Below are 6,654 nucleotides of genomic sequence, written 5' to 3'. Positions count from 1 at the left end.
GAAGCTGAGGTGGGCAGATCACCTGAGGATGGGAGTTTGAGACCAGCCTGACCAATATGGTGAAACCCCGTCTCTACTAAAAATACAAAATTAGCCGGTGTGATGGCGCATGCCTGTAGTCCCAGCTACTCAGGAGGCTGAGGCTGGAGAATCGCTTGAACCCAGAAGGTGGAGGTTGCAGTGAGCCTAGATCGCACCATTGCACTCCAGCCTGGGCGACAGAGCGAGACTCTGTCTCAAAAAAAAAAAAAAAAAAAAAAATAGATGCCCACAGCAGATAGTTTGGGTTGGATTACCCAAAAACAAAGACTTCAGCATGGCCATCTTGACTATTAAAATATGCATTTATGCCAGGCACGGTGGCTCACACCTGTAATCCCAGCACTTTGGGAGGCCGAGGCAGGTGGATCACCTGAGGTCAGGAGTTCAAGACCAGCCTAAACAACATGGAGAAACCCCCATCTCTACTAAAAATACAAAATTAGTCAGGTGTGGCGGCGCCTGCCTGTAATCCCAGCTACTCAGGAGGCTGAGGCAGGAGAATCACTTGAACCTGGGAGGTGGAGGTTGCAGTGAGCCAAGATCGCACCATTGCACTCCAGCCTGGGCAATAAGAGCGAAACTACCTCTCCAAAAAAAAAAAAAAGCATTTATTTCATGAAACCACATACAAATGTTTCAAAGGGGCATTGGGGTGGGCCATTCTTGACTCATGAGTATTCTCTATGCTAACTAAGCTCCACATATGGTAAACATCTGCCAAAAAAAAAAGTTATCCCCATATGTTCTGCATCCTAAGCAATAAAGTGTGTGCCTAATTACATGAAAACAGGGAAAATTATCCTTCCATATTGAAAAAGCAAATCAGACCACTAATAAATAATAATCATATACAAGTACATGAAAAAGTAACAAAGGAAAAATGATTCTTCATATTAAAAAAGCAAATCAGGAAATTGATAAACAGTAGTCTAAGAGTTCTTCATAAAATTTTGCCAATTTTGGCCCAGCGTGGTGGCTCATACCTATAATCCCAGTACTTTGGGAGGCAGAAGCGGGCAGATCACTTGAGGTCAGGAGTTCGAGACCAACCTGGCCAATATGGTGAAACTTCGTCTCTACTAAAAATACCAAAACTAGCTGGGCATGGTGGCAGATGCCTGTAATCCCAGCTACTTGGGAGGGTGAGACAGGAGAATCACTTGAACCCAGGAGGCAGAGGTTGCAGTGAGCTGAGATTGAGCCACTGCACTCCAGCCTGGGTGACAGAGCGAGACCCTACCTCAAAAAATAAATAAATAAATATGAAAATTTGCCAACTTTAAAATAAAAACAAAAGAGTTAACATTATAGAAATAATTTCCACAATACTGAGAAAAAAAAAGGAAGACATTGGCATTATTTGCGTTTGCAAATCACTATTGTTGGCTGAGTCGATTTTTCTAAGTGAAGCAGCATCATGCTTGCAAGAAAAAATAAGTTATTATAAATAGTTTAAAAATACAAAAATGAAAAATTTGGTGTTCTTTGTTTAATCCCAATGCTGAAAATGACTTTTTAAACTCCTGATTTTATTCTTCAGCATTTTGGCATATGAGTGAGTAGAATACTGTTGCCTCTCAAATTAGAAGATTCTTGTTGAGATTTCACTGGGCTCCACAAACATGATCTCATCTTTCAGCTTGGTTAGGTTCCAAATTTAGGAGTGAGGGTGAGTATATGATCAGGGAGGAAAAAAAGGAAACATTTATATAAGCCCCATAATACACAACTTTCTTTTTTCTTTCTTTTTTTTTTTTTTTTTTTTGAGATGGAGTTTCACTCTTGTTACCCAGGCTAGAGTGCAATGGCACAATCTTGGCTCGCTGTAACCTCCGCCTCCCGGGTTCAAGCAATTCTCCTGCCTCAGCCTCCCAAGTAGCAGAGATTACAGGGATGCGTCACCACACCTGGCTAATTTTGTATTTTTAGTAGAGACTGGGTTTCTCCATGTTGGTCAGGCTGGTCTCGAACTCCAACCTCAGGTGATCCTCCCGCCTCGGACTCCCAAAGTGCTGGGATTACAGGCATGAGCCACCGCGCCCAGCCCAATACAACTTTTTAAAACTCCAATAGAAATCCGTGATGAAGCCAGGTGCGGTGGCTCATGCCTGTAATCCCAGCACTTTGGGAGGCCGAAGCAGGCAGATCACCTGAAGTTGGGAGTTCAAGACCAGCCTGACCAACATGGAGAAACCCCGTCTCTACTAAAAATACAAAATGAGCTGGGCATGGTGGCGCATGCCTGTAATCCCAGCTACTCGGGAGGCTGAGGCAAGAGAATAGCTTGAACCTGGGAGGCTGAGGCAAGAGAATAGCTTGAACCTGGGAGGCGGAGGTTGCGGTGAGCCAAAATTGAGCCATTGCATTCCAGCCTGGGCAACAAAAGCAAAACTCCATCTCAAAACAAAAACAAAAAAAAAATCCATGATGAAAAAAAGATGTAAACATAATATATATATATATATATGTGTGTGTGTGTGTGTGTTTGTGTATCCCCTATGGGAGTACACAATCCAAAGAGGGCATAATCATAGAATATGGTGAAGAAGTAAGAAAAAAGTAGTCACCCTTTGCAATGAAAACACTAAAAAGAATGAGATGAGCTATATAAAGATATCTTCCCTAGAGTGGACACACCCAAAATTTGAAACCTGATTACTAATAACACTAGGGCGTCTTCCTAAATCACCAAAAGATATTGCATAAAAATCTCATCTGGAAGGCATCAAATTCAAATGTTATCTAATTAATATATAATAAATTGGCCAGGTGTGGTGGCTCACGCCTGTAATCCTAGTACTTTGGGAGACCAAGGTGGGCGGATTACTTGAGGCCAGGAGTTCAAGACCAGCCTTGACCACATGACAAACCCCATCTCTACTAAACATAAAAAATTATTTGGGCATGGTGGTGCACACCTGTAATACCAGCTACTCGAGAGGCTGAGGCACAAGAATATCTTGAACCTGAGAGGCAGAGGTTGCAGTGAGCCAAGATCACGCCACTGCACTAGCCTGGGCAACAGAGTGAGAGTCTATCTCAAAAAAAAAAAAAAAAAAAAAAAAAAAATATATATATATATATATATATAAAATAAACCATCTCTGAAAATGATATATTGCAGTGATGGAAGCTTTTGCAACTAGTGGGTTGAACATCTTTTGGTGTACTTCCAGAGTCCTTTTCAAGGAGAATGGACTTTGTGTGACCTACTGTAAGTGGTAATTAAGTAGAAGCAATTTATGCGAATCAGTTTTTTTCTCTAATATTCTCAAAATATTTACTAAGTTCTATCACGCATCTTACCCATACCATCCCAATTTAACTAATTAGAGTATAAGTGTTGCATCTCATTTATGGGGTACCTTTTAGGGATGATATCTACACAACCAAAGATGAAAGTCAGGCTGGGCAATTTATTCAGTCAATATAATTAAGATATGTATTTATTTTTTATTTTTATTATTCTTTTTTGAGACAGAGTCTCACTCTGTTGCCCAGGCTGGAGTGCGATGGCACCATCTTGGCTCACTGCAACCTCCACCTCCTGGGTTCAAGCGATTCTCCTGCCTCAGCCTCCTGAGTAGTTTACATGCGCATGCCACCATGCCCAGCTAATTTCTGTATTTTTAGTAGAGATGGGGTTTCACCATGTTGGTCAAGCTGGTCTCAAACTCCTGACCTTGTGATCTGCCTGCCTCAGCCTCCCAAAGTGCTGGGATTACAGGCATGTGCCACCGCACCCGGCCGTTATTTATTTATTTTTGATACAGGGTCTCACTCTGTCACCCAGGCTGGAGTGGAGTGGCGCAATCATGGATCACTGCAGCCTCAAGTTCTCTGGCTCAAGCGATTATCCCACTTTAGCTTTCTGAGTAGCTGGGACTACAGGTGTGTGCCACCACAACTGGCTAATTTTTTATTTTTTTGTAGAGGTGGGGTCTCCCTATATTTCCCAGGCTGTTCTTGAACTCCTGGCTTCAAGTGATCCTCCTTCCTTGGCCTCTCAATGTGCGGGGATTACAGGAATAAACCATCACACCTAGCTATGTTGCCCAGGCTGGAGTACAGTGGCTATTCACAGGTGTGATCATAGGGCACGGTGGCCTCGACCTCCTGGCTTCAAGCAATCCTGCTGCCTCAGTCTCCTGAGTAGCTGAACTACAGCTACTCGAGAGGCTGAGGTGGAAGGATCACTTGAGCACAGGAGGCAGAGGCTGCAGTGAGCCATGATCGTGCCACTGCACTCCAGCCTGGGTAACTGAGACACTGTCTCAAAAAAAAAAAAAAAAAAATTCTCAGCCTCAGGGAGCTTCTATTCTGGAAGACAGAAGTAAAATGCTTAATTAACATTTAACTACATCTTTTCTTATTTGAAAAGTAGATCACACAGCATTAAAACATTAAAATAGGCTGGGCGTGGTGGCTCACACCTGTAATCCCAACACTTTGGGAGCCCGAGGTGGGTAGATCACGAGGTCAAGAGATCGAGACCATCCTGGCCAAAAGGGTGAAACTATCTCTACTAAAAATATAAAAATTAGCTGGGCATGGTGGTGCACACCTGTAGTCCCAGCTACTCGGGAGGCTGAGGCAGGAGAATGGCTTGAACCCGGGAAGTGGAGGTTGCAGTGAGCTGAGATCATACCACTGCACTCCAGCCTGGTGACAAAGCAAGACTCTGTCTCAAAAAAAAAAAAAAAAAAATTTAACTCTAAATTGTCATCACAGATTGAATTCAAGAACACCTAGAAGGAAATATTGTACCACATGCATTATTTTTCTGGGTTTAAGAGAGTGTGAAATCTCTTTAGCCAGGCACCTATAATCCCAGATACTTGGGAGGCTGAGGCAGGAGAACCTCATGAACCCGGGAAGTAGAGGTTGCAGTGAGCCAAGACGGCACCATTGCATTCCAGCCTGGGTGACGCGGTGAGACTCCGTCTCAACAACAACAACAAAAAGGTATGAAATCTCATTTAATGTTTATCATATAAATGATTACCTTATGGTTAAATTTGTATGCATCGTCCTAGAAAATTATGCTTTTCTTTGTAATTATGCTTTTCTCCCTCTTTCCAGAACACATTTCTTTCCAGAAAGAAAGTGTCCGGAAAGAAATGTGTTCACAATGGAATGTCTCTGATGTTTACATTAAAATCAATGTAGATATCAATCTCTCACAGGGTCTCAAGACTTCCTTTCTGTCGCAATAAAGAATCCTCTGATTGAATACTTGGTTTGTTCATTAATCATCATTGTACTATATTTTTTTAAATCCCAATATATTTTGCTGGGTAAAAACTGTTGACTCCTTGTTTACTTAAAATATGATAGAATCAAGCATGAACAAATCACAGAACGTAAATTTGGGTGTTCAAAATACAAAGGATTAAAAACATACTTTGTCTACATTAATAAAAACTTTCAAAGGGATTGCAACCAATTCTATCAAAGCCTCAGAAGTTCCTGCTTTGGCAGTTAAAAGAGAAGAACATGAAACATCTTGTGAATTTTTTTCTTTGTGGATAATTAAACACAAGCCATGAGAAAGCAAACGTGCAGATGTACACCATATTTTCCTCGCTCTGAAGACTAGAGCCATGTTTTGGAGACTTAATATTTGAGAAAAAAAAATTGAACTACATGTGAGGCATGTTACTGACTTTTTTCTTAAATTAATGTTTTTTGGTAATTTTATCAAGCATCGCCCCTGTGTCTTCCTTTCTATTTAAAGTGATTGAGTTTAGTTATCCTCTTCTTTCTTCTTTCAGGGAGGCGAAACACATTTTCAAATAACCAGAGCACGTTGTAAAAGTGTGTACGTGGGGATGAGGGAGTGGCTGTCTATGTCAAGGTGGACATCGTCCTTCATTGAGTTTTCCCTTCATTCATAAGAGAAACCCTTCCTGCTGGTTGCTATCACAAAAAAGATACCATTTCTCCTGGGGCCTGCAAGAACTCATCTCCTTTTACTCAGAGTTGGAATCTCCCCAGGAGGGGGAAAATCAGACTCAATATTATTATGAATCGCTTTCAAGCCCTAAAGAGCCACATAGAAGTGAGCCATCCTGAGAACTCTTACAATTCATCCGGTAACTTAATAATTAGTGGCAAAATATGTTCATTTATTTCATCTATCCAGCCAACATACAATGAGATCCTGTAACTGGCCCAGGGCGGCTGGATGTGAGGGATGCCACCAAGAACAAGATACCTGCTCTCATGAAGATTAAAATCTGATAGGGAAGAGACATTAATAAAATAGGCTGGGCGCAGTGGCTCACGCTTGTAATCCCAGCACTTTGGGAGGCCGAGGCGGGCAGATCACGAGGTCAGGAAATCGAGACCACGGTGAAACCCTATCTCTACTAAAAATACAAAAAAATTAGCCGGGCATGGTGGCGGGCGCCTGTAGTCCCAGCTACTCGGAGAGGCTGAGGCAGGAGAATGGCGTGAACCCGGGAGGTGGAGCTTGCAGTGAGCCGAGATTGCGCCACTGCACTCCAGCCTGGGCAACAGAGCAAGACTCCGTCTCAAAAAAAATAAAATAAAATAATCCCACTAAAAATATATATACATATAATTACAACTCTCATAAGAATCAAGCAG

This window comes from Nomascus leucogenys, chromosome 12 (genome assembly GCF_006542625.1).
Source record: "Nomascus leucogenys isolate Asia chromosome 12, Asia_NLE_v1, whole genome shotgun sequence".
Classification (NCBI taxonomy): Eukaryota; Metazoa; Chordata; class Mammalia; order Primates; family Hylobatidae; genus Nomascus; species Nomascus leucogenys.
The sequence above is the reverse complement of the archived record's forward strand: the minus strand, read 5'-3'. Positions refer to the sequence as shown.